The sequence below is a fragment of the Triturus cristatus genome, chromosome 5_2 (genome assembly GCF_964204655.1).
Source record: "Triturus cristatus chromosome 5_2, aTriCri1.1, whole genome shotgun sequence".
NCBI lineage: Eukaryota > Metazoa > Chordata > Amphibia > Caudata > Salamandridae > Triturus > Triturus cristatus.
This window is the reverse complement of record NC_140588.1, coordinates 1,116,959,577-1,116,976,851: the sequence shown is the minus strand read 5'-3', so window position 1 is coordinate 1,116,976,851 and position 17,275 is coordinate 1,116,959,577. Positions and strand designations below refer to the sequence as shown.

The 17,275-nt window shown below is 42.1% G+C and overlaps 1 long non-coding RNA gene across 1 annotated transcript in view; it reads right to left on the bottom strand.

The window, feature by feature from the left end:
• The window catches only part of LOC146829843 (uncharacterized), a 270,714-nt gene extending 264,682 nt beyond the window's left edge, over positions 1–6,032 (bottom strand). The window contains exon 1 of the long non-coding RNA XR_014962301.1: positions 5,967–6,032. This is a non-coding gene — a long non-coding RNA (uncharacterized LOC146829843). The remainder of the gene's footprint in view (positions 1–5,966) is intronic.
• Positions 6,033–17,275: the final 11,243 nt, after the last annotated feature.

The window sequence follows — 17,275 nt, the reverse complement described above, 5'->3', positions numbered from 1 at the left end:
ACTTCTATTTCTTAGAGCAAAGATGCCTCCCTACATCTGAAATGGGTGAGGGTGGATTTTGTGCTAAGAAATAGCTCTAAATACAACAGAACACAAATATTGATCACACAGCCACTCACGCTCTGTAAATGTGGACTCTCTGCAGGATCTCCCCCACAAATTACTCCTTATAATAACAGCAGAATTAATCACATAATTATCACAAATTCTCTGTCAAAGAGTAATGGGGAGCTACCTGACTTACTCGTATGACTCTGGCATAATTGAAGTTCCGCTTGAGCCTAGGTAGTACCCAAATGCAGGTTGGACAGAGTGGTCTCCCCGAGTAACGTATCGCTCCATCTAAATGTAAGAAGCCTTGTGCTCCTATTAAATTCAGGTCAGCACAATTAGTCCCAGTTACTTTCTTTTTTTTTTATAGTTTGATAATAAACATAGGTGGACATATACAGATGGGATCATTAGTTGTGGCCACTGCTATCTCTCAAGTGAGAAATGCTTTTTAGTCTTCTACAGAGTATGACATGTAATGTAGTCTACCTCCAAAATGATGATCTGTTTATTTACAGGTGCAGTTTCAGACTCAAGAGGACATATATTCAGATAGGCATATGTTCTCAGAACAGAAGGCAGAATACAAAACAGTAGTGACCCTAGCTACAGAGGAAACTTTCAAGAGCTGTCAGTCTAGACTGATGTATGAGGAATATGTGCAAATATCTGGCTCATTTACTCTTGATTGCCACAGTATAAAAAACAGACAAGAATCAACAGGAATCCTGTCCCAATTTGCTATAATCATTCCCATTAAAGACCTGCTGGACTTTCAGCCTGCCACAGGGCCCTAATGCCGAACCCATTGAAAGATGAAATGGGAGCTCTGTCAGTCTTGCAAACCTATTGGTTCAATCACAATGGGCCTCATATATTTCCTTCACCTAGGTAATTAGTGTGCACTTGGTAAGTACTAATTGCATGGGGTTCACAATTTGCAATGGTCACAATTTGCACCCTATCTCTCTATGCTTACCTGGGAATGGTGCACCTTCTTTCTCTCTCACAGCTCCTCAGACATCCAGTGTTTGCAAGTTGAGTTGGAAGTCGAATAATCAGTTGGAGAATGTGCCCAACTCAGTCCTACTTGGGCCCTAGTCTCCTGATATAATAAGGACTGACTACCGGTCAGCACCAAGAGAAACATACTCAGTGACTGATTATACCAATAAAAATCACTTGTGTTTTATGGGTTTTTTGTCTGTGCCTGATTTTAATCTGCTACTCACTTTACTGATCAACAAAGCTTAAATTTCAAAGCTCTCATTTATCTTTGAATGTATAAAAAATAGAAGAAAATCAATGAATTAATCCAATGGCTTTGATGATGATTAAATACCTACATTGATGGATGTTCAGTGAATCCAGACAGAAGGAAACTGTATGTGAGGACAAAAGACAAACATCCATTTTGTGTGTCACCAATTTCAAATTGTTATGGCAATCCAGGATTATAAGCCTTTGAGAGCCTGACTGAGGGTGTGTGGGGAATTGAGTTGCTGGCTGAGAGGGGTGTTAACTAGGGGTGGGCGGAATTTGCAAAAGCGACTTTCGCAAATTATAGCGAAAATTTGAAAAATATCCGCAAACACGCGTAAATATCGTGAAATGTGGAAGTTTTTTCCCGTCCATTCGCGGTATTTTCTGTGTGGTCGCGGCTCGCCAACATACCCATGCGGTTGCTCGCGGGCGCGGCCATCTTGTTTTCACTCTTCTCGCGGTGCTTGGTCGCGAGAAAAAAGACGTGATCGCGCGACGCATGACGTTACTGCAGGCGCGAACAGTCGCGAGACAGCGCAAATGGCTACCAACAATCCAACATCTTGTGGAGAAAGCGACCTGATCGGGAAAACTTGTCAGCGAACGTGGGGATTCAGGTAAGGCGATTGCGCGCGTGCGAGAATGTATTATTTTACAGCGCAAGCAAGACACAAATTATTGCTAAACTGCGGATCGCGAAAATGTCAAATTATCGCAATTTCCGGGAGCGGAATGGAAATTTAGCCCAGGCCTAGTGTTAACCCTGCTCAAGCAACAGCAAAAAGTTATGTCAGGGTAAACCACTAAAGTATTTAATTAGCCTATGTTTAACCCTTTCATAGCTTAGAACAAAATGTATAAGCTATTTATGAAGCACACGATTAGCAATAAATTAAAACACAAGAAAAACTCCACAATATTTTTGAAAAATAGAATATCATTTGATCAATTTTTTGGGTGCTTAAAATGCGCAAGAGCGGGTCCCAATAAAAAAAAATATGGCTGACTGCGATGGAGTGTGGGTCAGATTCAAGAAGTGGATTCGGTCCACTGGTGCTCACCTTTTACTTAAATGGAATTTTGTAGAAACATTTCTCGGAAAGTAAAGTTCACCAGGACAAGGCTCAGGCAGTGTCCCGGGATGAGGGAGGAGGGATTGTCATCAGGGAGCCTTTGTGCAACATTGTCATGAAGATTTTCAAATTCTGACTTAGGGACTGATTACTTGTTTGGCAGACAAGGTTACTGCGTCACAAATATGTCAGCTCTCCAGGCGACCAAATTACAATTTCATTATCATCCGCCAAGATCGTAATTAGGCCCTTAGTCTCCATTTTGGAAGTCAAAAATCTCCAGCGTGACACAGTTGGAGGTTGTAACTAGCAACAGCTCCACAAGTCCGGATATCCCATCTGGGAGGACTGTTAAACAGGATTTGCTGCTACTGAACTGCACATAGAGGGTACTACAGCGTAATCAGATGGACCAGTGATGCACCTTGAGCAGATCGATGAGGAGGTAGGTCACATTCTCCTCTCTGTTCCGTAGAACATTTTAGCCAAAAAGGCCCAAATTTTGGATTCTGGTTATCTAGACAAATTTAGCACATCTACCAAGGGTCCAGGACTGAAGAGGCTACACTTGGAGGGTTAGGATAGTTGGAGCCTTTTCTGTCCCCAAGGATTTGACCGGGAGGCCAGGCAGCTAGCCAATGGAGTCACTCTGGTAGTCCTCAGTTCACGGAGTGCATACGGCTCACGCAGCAGGGACGGTATCAAGCAGCAAAGCCGTCCTTCCAGTTGCAGCAAAGCAATCTCCAGAAGTTCACGTCAGCCAGCATCAGCAGGTGGGCCTCTGGGAGTCCTTACTCAGGTCAAGAAAGTGAACAAAAGAGTGGGTTTGAGGGTCCTATTTTTATAGCTGGGCATTTTTGAAGTAAAAGAAGTTTGCCGAGTTTTTCTTTCAAGTGGTTGAAGTTCCCTGACTCCACTGTTCAGGCTCCAGCCTGACTGCATGAGCAATGGAGTAGTGTGCAGCCCTTTGTGCCAAGACAGAGTACAACCTATTGATTTGCAAGTGGGGCTGAACCCAATTCCCCTCCCTATTCTGCTAGTGTTTGCCCATCCAGAAAAACCTATTACCTCCTAAGTACAGCTGGCAAGAACACTGAGTCTTGTGACCCAGGAGCAAGCTACAGACACAAAACTGGGCAAGAACATGTCAATGTTCTACAAGTAAACAGGTAAAGAAATAGCTGTGGTGCACTCAGTTGAACGTTAGAGTAAACTTGTGTTAAAAAATAATCGGTATTGGTGTGCTCTCTCTGAGGTAGTTCCACCTGACCACCGATTCAGAAAGATGAAATAATCTATTTATTTATTTTATTTTATTTTAAAGGTTTTATTTAGCGCTGGCTAGACCCGGAGGTATCAGAGCGCTTTACATGAGTATAAGATCATAGTTGCAAGTTACATCGTTACAAAGGTTACACAGTTATTAGAGCATGGCAACATAGTTACTTGTAAGGTCGAGATAAACAATAAGCACATATACGTAAGGGGAAAAGCAGGCAAGTGGAGAGATTCAGGGTAGGGGGTTAGGAGCAGGGGAAGTAGACAGAGAATGAAGGAGGGAAAGAGGAGGGGAGGAGGAGAGACACAGTGTGGAAAGAGGGGGGGGAGGGCGATGAGGACACAACCCGGAAGACGAGTCAAAGCTGCGTCCAAAGTCCAGTAAGCTGTGATCATAGGGGAAGTGGTATCATTTCCCCATCTCTGTTGCGAGAGGCTCCCTTTACGTAGTGGACTCTCTCAGAGGGGCCTCTGAGACTCCAAGGCCTACATACTGGATCATTCCCCAAAAAGGGGAGAGGGAGTGCTTTGGCAAGGGGGGCCAAACCATACCTCAGTTGTGAGTGGCTCCATTGGCGCTGTGGACTCTCTCAGCGGGTTCGCTGAGAATCCAGAGTATAAATATTGGATCTTTCCCCAACAAGGGGAGAAGGAGTGCTTAGTCAAAGGGCACAAAGGACAGGGGGCTAGGCGGTATAGCAGGTAAGGGGAGAGATTCGGGGGAGAGGGGATAGGAGCGAGCGTTTTACATGAGGAACAGTAATGTTACAATTTTACAACAGTAACAAGTTTCATAAGTATCACGAAAAGCATTTAAATAACATAGGGGACAAGGTTAATGGAGCAAGGAAGGGTAAGGGGATAGGGTAAAGGGGTAGGAGGAAGAAAGGACGTAGTGCCGAGACGAGCAGCGCAGGGCAGGGCAGGACTGGCACAGCAGGCTGCACCCCTTGCCGCGCACCCAGCATCGTGCAGCGGGGGCCAGTTAGGGCGCAAGAGTTAAAAAGTGTCAGCAGGAGTTTCCGCATCCCAAGCAGCCGGCCAGACCTGCTAATTATGTGGCCATCCATGGCTGGATCTTGTGCTGGGGTGGTGTCCGCGAGCGTCTCAAATGGAAGAGTTCTTTGCTTTGGGTCTTTGCGGCCCATTCCACGCAGAGCGATGTTGCCGTGACCCACCAGGCCCATCAGCGGGTATTGCCAACGTGTTCGATCACTCCCGCCTCGCTGTGTGAGCCGGCAGGCACCAATAAAGGCCAATCTAGGGCCTAACTGTCCTAGGCAAAGTGAGCACTACCTGTGACACTCAGCAATGAGTATATATCACATTATATTACCATTATTATACACTATTGACATATCATAAGGAACTAATCGTCATAACCACAAGTTAAATCACTGTAAATCCAACAATTCAAATAAAACTGCAATTCCATCCAGCATTGTTCAATGATTCCTTTTATTCCGAAGCAGAGTTCTTGAATGATGAAAATTTCAAAATGTTTCATAGTCTCTTGACAATCATGAGGAAGACCATTCCCAATGCATTTCGGGTGTGTCATACACCCTTCTTCAGGGGAAATTTACAACAAACATGTGCATTATGAATGTACACATTTGCCTTCTTTTTTATAAATTATAACTGTGAAGGCCTCCAATTATTCGGAAGAAAAAACAATATATTAAAAAAAATAAATGAATGAAACTGAGAACGATGGAGCCGAAGAAAAGTAAAGTGGTATTATCAGAGATACGCTTCAAAGTCCGTGTAAGTGGCAGGAGTTAAACAGGAAGAGTCAAAAAGAGTAAAAAAAAATAGAAAAGAAGAATAGTAACCGTACTGCCACCCAAGTGAACCGAATGACTGTGGATGCTTTGTGAAATAAATCATTGTAAAAACATCATAACACTGCCCATTTACGACTATAGCATACATTTTACCTCCACTGCCCTGAGACTGTCAGTAGTTACTCGCAACTCCCTTTAGTTGCAGAAAATCAGCGTGAACAAGACACTCAGAAAGGACCCCGTGATATGTCCTAGAACATAAAGAACCTTAATCCAATCTATGTTTTGAAAAAGAATGAGTATAGAATCTCCTAGGTTATATAAGGGTCTCACCTACCACTCAAATGTCAAAAGTCTGGGGCAATATGTATCTCAACCCCCAACAAGGTACTTTGAAAAACTTCTGGGTCCTACTAGCCCCAGAATGCAAACCAAATAGTGCTCAGCATCATGAATTGTGTTAGAACAGTAAATGCCCCAAGCCACCACAGTGACCCAAACAGATAGGTCTCACCTTTCAGGCAGAAAATCCTAATGTGCGATGACTGAAAGAGCGCAAAACGGAAAGACTGTCGCTTGCCTGCGTGAAAAATAAAGTATAACTAACGGTTGCTTCATACGCGTAACGAATCACAAATTGTAAATATCTATGTTATGTAGAGAACTTACTAAGTATCCGATCATAAATTTCTGGGCCAAATCTTCTCGAATGCCGCTCACCGACATGCCAAAGTACCTGTAGCTATGCCAAATTGTATCGCGTCCCACCTGCGAACACCATAGAGTTCTCAAGTGGTGTAAAGAATACAAGACGTAAAAGAAGAAGTCACGTGTCTACAAAAAGATTTATTTGCTGGGCTAGTAATAATAGTGTGAAAACCTTTGAACTACCCGAAACGTGATTAAGGAAGTACGAATAGAAACAGTAAGAAACACAATTAATCCTGTGAAGTGAAATCACAATTGATTGATAAGCTTCTAAATCAAAAATCCACATTGTTATAGATATCCTAGTAGCACCTAGTCTAAGCATATCCCTCTTCATCAATGAAATGTTGGTCATTCTGAACGATTCCTGAAAAATCAACATGTGTCCTATTGACTAAACGGGCATCATTGTGAATACACGGGTCCCGCTTTTGTGGAGTTGCTGCCTCTATTCTGCCTGGTCTGCAGTTCACCGCCAGAAGGGATGTCCAGGAGGACTTCACTACCCAGCTGTCTCACTTCGCCGCATCATCACCCAGCGCCCAGAGGCGCTTTAAATCATGCCGCGGGCTCCCGCAGTGCGGGTCCCGCTTTTGTGGAGTTGCTGCCTGTATTGTGCCCGGTCTGCAGTTCACCGCCAGAAGGGAGGTCCAGGGGGACTTCTCTACCCAGCCTGCCTCGCTTTGCCGCATCATCACCCAGCGCCCGGATGCGCTTTAAATCGTGCCGCAGGCTCCCGCAGTGCGGTTCCCACTTTTGTGGAGTTGCTGCCTGTATTGTGCCCGGTCTGCAGTTCACCGCCAGAAGGGAGGTCCAGGGGGACTTCTCTACCCAGCCTGCCTCGCTTTGACGCATCATCACCCAGCGCCCGGAGGCGCTTTAAATCGTGCCGCAGGCTCCCGCAGTGCGGGTCACACTTTTGTGGAGAAGCTGCCTGTATTGTGCCCGGTCTGCAGTTCACCGCCAGAAGGGAGGTCCAGGGGGACTTCACTACCCAGTCTGCCTCGCTTCGCCGCATCATCACCCAGCACCCGGAGGCGCTTTAAATCGTGCCGAGGGCTCCCGCAGTGCGGGATGCGCGGGCGTGCCAGGGCAAAGCCCGGGCCATGGGCGGGCTCGTCTGCGCCCGTCCGCGTCAGGTCATGGCATGGCAGGGCTACCTTCCCCCGAGCCCCTGGGCACCAGGTTTATTTATTTCCTCCGCTCCAGCAGCTGTGGCAAAGGATTCATAAGGTACTTTTATATTTGTAGCGAACATTGGACTGTTATCCCCTGTTATCCCGCTTTCCTGCTCAACTGGGCGTGTGGCTAAAGTTCCACAATGAAATAGCATGAATTATCAAAGTACTACCAACAGCTATACTGGTTACATTTGGCAGCTTTTAATGTGATGTGATTATTTGAGACAAATGTTTTTTGTTTAATATTGTAAGTTTGTGTCGCCACAAACGAGTGTAACCTTTGGTGCATTAGAATGGGGAAAAGAAAAGCTGTGGATAGTGGGGAGAGTGGTCACTTAAAGAAAGGCAAAAGAGCTAAAAAACCAACTAAAACACTGAATAAACCTCATGCTGTTATGGATCGCATTGCCAACCTTGTTGGAGAATGCGAGGAAATCCTTCTCATCCACCCAGGTTCGTGTAGTTCCCCTGCTGTGGCCTGTGAATCCTCACCTACACTAATCACAAGTAAAAAACAACCTGTTTCAGTTATAGCAGATATGTTTAAAAAGCAGCTTCCAAAGGGCCAACAATCCTCCAACTCGGCCCATAGTTTACATGAAGATAGTACCAACTCTTCCCTGCTTAGCCCCTGTCTTTCGCCAACTTGTGCAGATGAGCTCACCATTTCCTGTTCGAATCGCTTTTTGCCTTTACTGCAAATTCCCCAGGAAGAGACTGCCCAGTCAGTATCTCTGGGGATCGAAGATGTAAAATGTTCTCGTTCAGCCCAGTTTAGAAACCAGATAAACGATCTAAAAGATCAGACTAGGCATCTTACGATGGAAGTCAAAGAATTTAAGGGAATGCTGGCCAGCCTAAATCTAGCATTAAAAACAAGCATCGATAAAGAGTATTCAGCTACCCAAGATTCGCCCCATACTCAAGCCATTAGTGTATCAAATGTCAATAAAGGAAACCTTAATCGTCCAACTGATAAGAATGTAGCTAACGTACAAATGGAAAGAGTTTCCAAACAACCCCCTAGCGATTTAAAACCTATGTGGAAATGAACAGTTACAAATGAAGTAGCAAGTAGATCAGGTAAATTGCATAATATACCAAATAGAAGGGAAACTCAACCCGCGTACGTTCAGTCAAGTCTGACTTGGTCAAGCCCCCTCACAAGAGCAAGTCTTATTGAGAATTCTCGCCCCGGGCCTATAAAGCCACATATTTTTCTAACCAACGTTCCTAAGATCCAGCCCTGTCTAGTCAGGGAGGACGAACAGTCCCTGATTAACAATATTATTCAGTGGCTACAACATGTTTGTAAGTGCAGATCACTAATCAGGGAGGATATATCCTCTGCTACAAGATATTGTTCAAAGGATGGAGACACCGATTATGTGTGCCTTACCCTCGTCTCGCCATTGTTGGTAGATAATCTGTTGATTTTTGAGTTAAGAACTTCACATCTTATCCATACAAATATTAGATTGAAATTGAACCCTCCAGATTTTGCTAATCATTTACCATTCAATACCCTTGAAAGAATGCTAAATGGGGATTCATCCCTTCAAAATATTGACTGACCATTAATCGGTACGAATCTACAGGGAGGATCCCTGATTGCCAGCACTAGGAATGGTATTGTAAGCTCTTGTACGGGCCGTCCCTCTGGTACCGGTTCAGCAGGGGTGGATTGTGAAGATGATTTGCCATTGACTTATTCGAGAACACTGGGAGCAGACCATTCTAAATTGGGAAATCTAAACCTTAAAGTAAAGCACTCTCCAGCTTTAGCCATTCCTGCAATAAGTGTACCATCTGTGGCTAGCTCAGGCAATAATTTGGAGAACCGCGATCCATCCCTACTGAGATTTGCATCGTGGAATATAGCAGGATTGACCAGTAAGATTAAATCATCCGACTGGACAGACTTTATTGACACACTAGATATTGTAGCGTTCCAGGAGACTTGGGCGATGGCACCGGTCTTCCACCATGGCTACCTTACTTTCCACAATGCTGCAGTGGGCGGACATAAGGGAAGGCCCTCTGGAGGCTTAATAATGTGGGTGAGGCAGTCCGCCGCTTTTAAGATAACTGAACTTGAGACTGATAATATGGATATCTTGGCGCTGCTCATTTGTACTAAAAATCTGCCAAAAACACTTATAGTTAACGTCTATGCTCGGGGGTTGGTAGACTATTACAGATCTTAACAATTTTTTAGTCAGCAAAGGTGAAGGGTACAATATAATTATTGCTGGTGATTTTAATGCTACTTTTGAGCCATTGGACTACGAGGAGATGAAAACGCTCAATGGTGTATCCCCCAACTGGAAATTTCACCAATCAAAAAATGGACAGAGGCAGCCCTCCAGTTGAAAGCCCTTAGTTTGGAGAGGGGTGTGCGAGCAGTAAATGGTCGTACTCCTTCAGACCACTCAGGATCCCCACACTCACAATAACGGCCTGAGAAGTAGCCGTATTGATTATATTTTTATTAACGTAGAGTTATGGTCTTCAGGAGTAGATATGAAGGTTTGTACTAGGATCGAAATCGATCATAAACCATTACTGCTAGACGTAAAAGACCTAGTCCAAGTAGGACCCTTGTCTCCAATAGAGATAACTGAGACTGCTGTAATTAGTAACGATATGAGGAGGGTTAAGTGGTCTCGGGTAATTGAAAATGAAAGTTCCATCATAAGTATGAATGTTGAGTTGGAAAAGACATTAGATCTCCTTGAACAATATTCAAATCAGGACGAAATTAATCAAAATATTATACATATACATGAGTCCCAGTTTGAAAATATCAGGAGTTTTTTTACCAAACCTTACGAAACCCCAAAGAGATTGTACTTAAAGCGTGACCATTGGTACAATAAGGCATGCAGGATAGCATACAAACAGCTGTCCTGGGCTATAAAATCAAAAGATATAAATTTGATAAGATTAGCCCGTAAGCAGTATAAATCTATACAACAATCAGCAAAACGGGCCTGGGATGAACAAAGATGGAAGGATCTTCTGATAGCAAGCAAAAGGAAAAACCCTCAATCATTCTGGCAGCTTGTCAAATGGGGACGAGGAGGCCAAGGAAATGCCCCGTCAAACCACATTGCCCCAGATCAATGGGTATCATTTTTTGAGCACCAATTTGCTGTCACAGGAAAAGTATCCCCATTCTTAGCCCCAAGTGTAGAGACCCTGGTAAAAAAAATTCTAAGGGAAGTCGAAATAGCTGTGAAGTCGGCTCCTATAGGTAGGGCACCAGGTCCTGACTGTGGCCCAGTCTATTTATTCTTGTCTGATAAAGAAAACTGGTTTAGGTACATATTGTTTCTTGTAAATGCAATTGCTAATGCAGCATCTATTCCTGACTCATGGCGTGGGGCGGAAATCCTCCCCATTTACATGAAGGGGGATCGTTCGAGCCCCAAAAATTATAGGCCCATCAGCCTGATTGATTCTACGCAAAAGATCATGGCCAGATTGGTGCTGAATAGAATACAATCATGGATTGCGGAGAATAACATACTATCCCCCTTCCAAGCTGGTTTTAGGGCTTACGTGAGCACGATAGACCAAGTCTTTTATTTTGTATTAATCTACTGGCGTGTTGTACTGCTGGCGGGTGGAACCATCTACGCTACTTTCGTAGATCTCAAAGCAGCTTTTGATACTGTACCGAGGAACAAGCTTTGGTCCGTATTCAGAGACCTAGGAATTCCATCTGAGCTAGTGCAGCTGGTGATTAAATTGCATGAATCAAACTATGCGCAGGTTCGATGGGGTGGCCAAGGGAATACTACAAACAAATTTCCAATCTCTAAAGGGGTACGACAAGGATGTGTGCTGGCCCCAACCCTGTTTTCATTATTTATAAACGGTCTGGTTAGTTATTTTTTTGATCACCCTACTGATGCTCCCTCTGTTGCGGGCATCAAAGTACCTATACTCATGTTCGCGGACGATATTCTGATTTTATCAAAAACCCAAGCTGGGCTGCAGAAAACCCTGGTACGGTTTGAGGCTTTTTGTTCCGAACATGAACTATTGGTAAATGTGGATAAGACTACATTTATGGTGCTTCACAACCACGAAGTCATCAAGTCAAGGGTTGTTATGAATAACGAGTCTTTAGAACAAACAGACTTATTCACTTACCTTGGAGTAACCATTAATTGTAAGATGAATTGGAAGCCCCAAATAGAAATAATGGCGCTTAAACATTCACAAATAGCAGGGTGATTTTGAAAGAACACAGGCTATCTCAAACCAAGCCCGTTGGCCCCGCACTTAAGATTTACCACGCTAAAGTTATGGCGTCTATTTTATATGCGCAGAACTCTGGGGGTTCGAAAATTTGTTCCTATTAGCTCAGGCTCAAAAAAGTTTTCTGAGAGGTCTGGTTGGTCTCCCCCAGAGCACCCCTCCTGTCCCTCTATATTTTGACATGGGGTGTCATCAGCTAACAGTGGTCACAAGGTTCAAACCATTGGCTTACTGGAGAAGGCTTTGGTCTACTCCGGAACTAGCCCATTATGCCTCAGCCCTTATGGACATAAGAGGAAACAATATGTCCCACAAGATCAGTTGGTTACAGCAGGTTAAAAGATCCCTGGTGGACATGGGCATGAGGCATTTATGGTTTGATCCAGCTCACAATATATTTCCCTCTAAAATATAATTCAAGGATGCGTACTGGTTTATGATTAGATCCGGTATTTTGAGTTATTCCTGGGTCTATATCGTTGACCAGTGCCTTCTTGGATCATAAGCTGGATCCTCTTTATGAAGAATTCTGGGACACTATAGTTAAGCCATTGGATAGAAAACGCTATTTCCAGTTTAGGTTTGGATCATTGCCTACCAAAGTCTTTACTAAATCGTGGCACCCGTCTCAAGATAGTAAATGTTTATTTTGTGAAAGTATGGATGAAATGATCTCCCATATACTTTTTATGTGCCCAGCATATTGTTCTCCCCGAAAAAAATGGCTCAAACTCGTTTGTCTGAACCTTGGTACTAGGTCAAGTGTGGTTGCGCTAAGAATTTTAAAGTCCGGTACCCAAGAGGCAATTGTAATAGCCATAGTGAAGTTTCTGGGATGGGCTTGGAGAATAAGGCAACAGTTCAAAAAAAAGCAGACTGCGACAGTGATTTCTAATGCTCTGTCTTCTGCTTAGTTTTTTGGTACTGTTAAATATGGTTTATATATATTGATAAATGTTTTATATCTGTATATCTGCACAGGGGCTTGCTGGTACTGTCCATTACAAAAAATGTTCCTTTTTTAGTCTGTGCTTTTTAAATATTTTTTAATAGGGGTTTGGACAGCTTTTTAGTGGATACTCGCTGTTTTTTTAAATATGTTTTTTAATATGTACTATTATATTTTTGTAAAAGTCTCCAATGAAAAATGGATTTTATCTATGTGATGATGTGAATATTTGTGTCTTTTATGATCAATTTGGTCGAAATAAAGACTAATAAAATAAAAAAAATAAAAAAGAATACACTGTAAATGTACATATAACGTATTTCATTATTTGAATTACATGAACATTGAGAGTCTGCATGTTTCAATATCATTCTGAACACATGGTACAATATAAAAAATGGCTATAGCTCATGATTAATAACTGGTGCTAATATACATGCAACCTTGAGAGTTTCTGCAATCGCAATTAACATAGAGTTCTACTGGAGCCAAAATTCTGGCTGAGAACAGTTCTCTAGTGGTGTTGCTAATGGATTCTGAGTTCAATTTTACTTTACAAGTAATACATACATTGCTTGCTTTCTACTACATTGTGTCGTGAATATCGTAATATCCCAAACACCAAGACAATTCAAAATTAAACTAACTAAATTAATGATTGACCACTGTTAGGATTCTGTGAAAGTGAAACAACAATCAGAGAAATAATATTTGCTGCACAGACATTCCCCACTATACCTCCGATACTACCACATGGAACATGTAAAACAAGGAAGTTATTCTGAAATCAAATTACTGTTTACAGTTTCGGGGTCAATTTACATGGCTAGCCCTAAAGGAAACATGCTAACTCTAATCTATCATTTAACCCTTTCAGAATATTGGTTTCCAGAGGTCTAATCCAAAAGGTTTCCCTCTGAGTAATGTGTTTAGTCATGTCTCTATCATTTCGATGTGCCACTACCTCTAATACTGTGAATCTGTGTTGAGCTATAGAGTGATGTGCGTCTGTCCAATGACTAGCTAAGGGTGAACTCAATGCTCTTGTTCTGATGCTACTCTTGTGTTCTGTTATTCGTGTCCTAAGTAATCTTCCTGTCTTCCCTACATAATGTAATGCACACAGGCAGCGGATGATGTAAATAACACTCTGAGTATTACAGTTTGCACTGAATCCTAGTTCTATGGGTTTCCCTGACCAAGGGTGGGCTATAGATGTCTCAGTGAGAACATTATTGCAATGTGAACCATAGTAGCATTTTTGTATGCCTTTATGCTGCTCTGCTGCTTTCAGAGGTTTTTTTGTAAGTAGCTCTTGGAGATTATTAGATCTTTTATACGCAAAAATAGGAGGATCCCGAAAAAGATCTCTAAAGTCAGGCTCTGTTTGTAACAGATCCCACCGGCGTAGGATAATTGTTTTTATAGCTTGCGATTGGGTCAAAAAATTGGATACAAACACGTCTCATTTGTGTTCTGTTTTCTCTTTTTTCGCAAGTAATGACTCCCTCGAAATCTCTTCTGCCCGTTTCACAGATGCCTCCACTATGTTAGCAGTATACCCCTGTTCCATGAAATTCTTCTAAGATTCTGTAAGTGCTTCAATGTGCTGATCATCATTTGATGAAATACACTTAATCCTCAAAAATTGAGAGTAAGGGAGATGTATTTTTAAGGTCTCAGGATGAAAGCTACTGAACAGTAGCGTGTTGTTACGGTCTGTCAGCCTCTTGTACACCTTAGTAGTGAAGTCTATACCATGTAATTCTACAGTGACATCCAGGTATGAAATTCTCTTAGCATCCAAAGTGTAAGTAAATTGGATTCTAGGATTTATGTCATTCAACCCCGTGAGTTTGTTTTCCAAGCTATGTTTGGAACCATGCCAGATGATAAATATATCATCGATATATCTGCGATACATAATCAACTTGTCACACTAAGATGAATCACATAGAATGTTTTCTTGTTCAAATCCCATCATGAAAATATTAGCATAACTAGGTGCCCCTGCAAAACCCATACAAGTGCCATTTGTTTGTAGGAAGAATCTTTCTTTCCAATTAAAATAACTGTTAAACAGACTAAACTGCAGTAATTCCAGAAGAAAGACTTTGTTAGCCTGTACATTTTCTTGTTGCAGTAGTGCCCACTCTATTGCCTCAATGCCCTCAGAATGAGGTATCGAGGTATAGAGTGACACTGCATCTACTGTACCTAACCAAATCTCTTTTGTAGGTCGCAACATGACTTCTTTGAGCAATTTCAAAAAGTGGGTAGTGTCCTGTACATATGTCGGTCCCGATTGTACAAATGGCTGCAAGACCGTATCGAGATATTGTCCCAGTGGTTCGTGTATCGAACTACACCAAGATACAATGGGTCGAAAAGGAGGATCTGTGAGATTTTTGTGTATCTTAGGCAACATATAAATTATGGGCCTGCGAGGAAACTTTGAGTATAAATAATCCTGTGTCTTTTCAGAAATCCATTTCATGTCTAGAGCATCTGTCAATAGTTTCCATAAAGACTCCTGAAACTCTAATGTGGGATCCTGCTTTAAAGGAAGATACGTGGTTTCATCTGAAAGCATAACTTCTACTTTTTTCTCATAATAGATGCGGTCCTTTACAACAAATGCTCCCCCTTGTCAGCCGGAAAAAAGACAATGGACTCACTCATCCTCAATGATTTAAGTGCTCTTCTATCTGTGGGTGTTAAATTGTGTTGTTTACTTCATTTTAAATAAATGCTCTCTAGACCTAATTCTTTTAATAGTAGAGGAACTATCAAATGTCATGGTGGGTTTAGAGCAAGAGATACACGAACTACAAAACTCTTTTAAATCACGGATGGAAGGTGAAGATTGGGCATACCAAAAGACAGGCACTACCTCTTCCGAAGAGCATTTAGTTTCCATCAGAGAGACCCACACAACACACTCACCTGTGATAGCACTGTCAGAAACCATGCAAACTGAGATACCTTCAACATCTACCTCTAAGGATTCTTTTTTAGAAATAAGTCCGGCAGCAAACAATGCACTGACGGGCACAGTAGTAGCACAGACAGGGCAACACTCGTAGAGGTTGCGGACAACGCAAAACAAACCAGCACCAGTCGCAGACAGGAGAAGCGCTAGTGGTCAATATTTCCTCATCATCATTAACAAAAGCACAAACAGAAGTATTGAACAAGGGCATATCATCTGTACCTACATTTCACACTAACACTCTGAAGACATAAATAGAATTATACAAATGTATATGTTTGTTGTAGATTTCCCCTGAAGAAGGGTGTATGACACACCCGAAATGCATTGGGAATGGTCTTCCTCATGATTGTCAAGAGACTATGAAACAATTTGAAATTTTCATCATTCATGAACTCAGCTTCGGAATAAAAGGAAGCATTGAACAACGCAGGATGCAATTGTAGTTTTATTTGAATTGTTGGATTTACAGTGATTTAACTTATGTTTATGATCATTAGTTCCTTATGATATGTCAATAGTGTATAATCATGGTAATATAATGTGATATGTACTCATTGCTGAGTGTCACAGGTAGTGGTCACTTTGTCTAGAACAATGTTCTACAAGTGGCATTTTTAAAATTGAAAATTAAAATCCAACTTTACCATGAAAGAGTATTTTAAATCCTAATTTTTCAGACACAAAAAGCGATAGTCCTAATCGGTACCAATCAAATGTTAGCACTTATTAAATGTAATAAGGCAGAAAAAGGCATCAAGGTAGTGAAAAATGAATCTAGGAGTTTTTCATTACCAGGACCAGGACCATGTACAACCTTCTAATTACATTGCACCCTGCCCTATGGGTGCCTATGTGTGACCTTAGGGGTGACGTTTATGTAATAAAAGGGAAGTTCACGTCTTGGGAAAGAGGTTATTTTCCAAAGTCCAATTAACATTAAATCTAACCATAAGCCTTGAACCAAACCTAATCCTTGCCTCAAACGTTCTTAAAACGTACTTAAAACTTACTGGATAATATTTTGATGACAATTTGACTCCAGGTATCTTTTAGATGACAGTATAATGCACTTAATATAGTTATATTTGAAATATTTAGCCCTCAATACATTTGCTCAATTATATTCACACATCTTCATTGTGAGTGTTCCATCTGAAAGGTGGTTGGTATACATTGAATTGCTAAGCCCTTTATAGAAGAACACGATCACTGAGCAAAATTAGGAGGAAAAGTTTAAACTTTTGAATTTCCTCTCAATGATAGAGGCAAATTCTCTCTCTTCTTCGGTATTAGAAACCTCATGGGAAGAACGATCACTTGTCACATGAATAATCCTTTCATCTTTTTGTACTTCAGTTCAGGCTAAAGCAGTATTATCTACTGGCGGTCGCCAGTAGATAGTTATAGTTAGGACCGTGTTTCCATAGGAAATCCGCAACATTCTATTTGGAATAACTTTTGCGTCGATTGACGAATCCTTGCGAAATTTTCAAAATAGGTGGGGCTTTCCGCTCCGCTCCTTCCCTGAAAGTCTCGGGGGGATTTGTCAAGCGGGGGCTGAGAAAAAGGGGGGGTCCCAAAACGCGTTTTCCCCATGCATTTTCCCATAGGACATTTAGTCCGCGCTACAGCCCGAACGGCTGAACAGAAAACCTTGAAATTTGGCAGAGAGGTAGTCCTCAGGTCAGGGATGTGCCTTTTGCAGGTCTGGTGTAAATCTG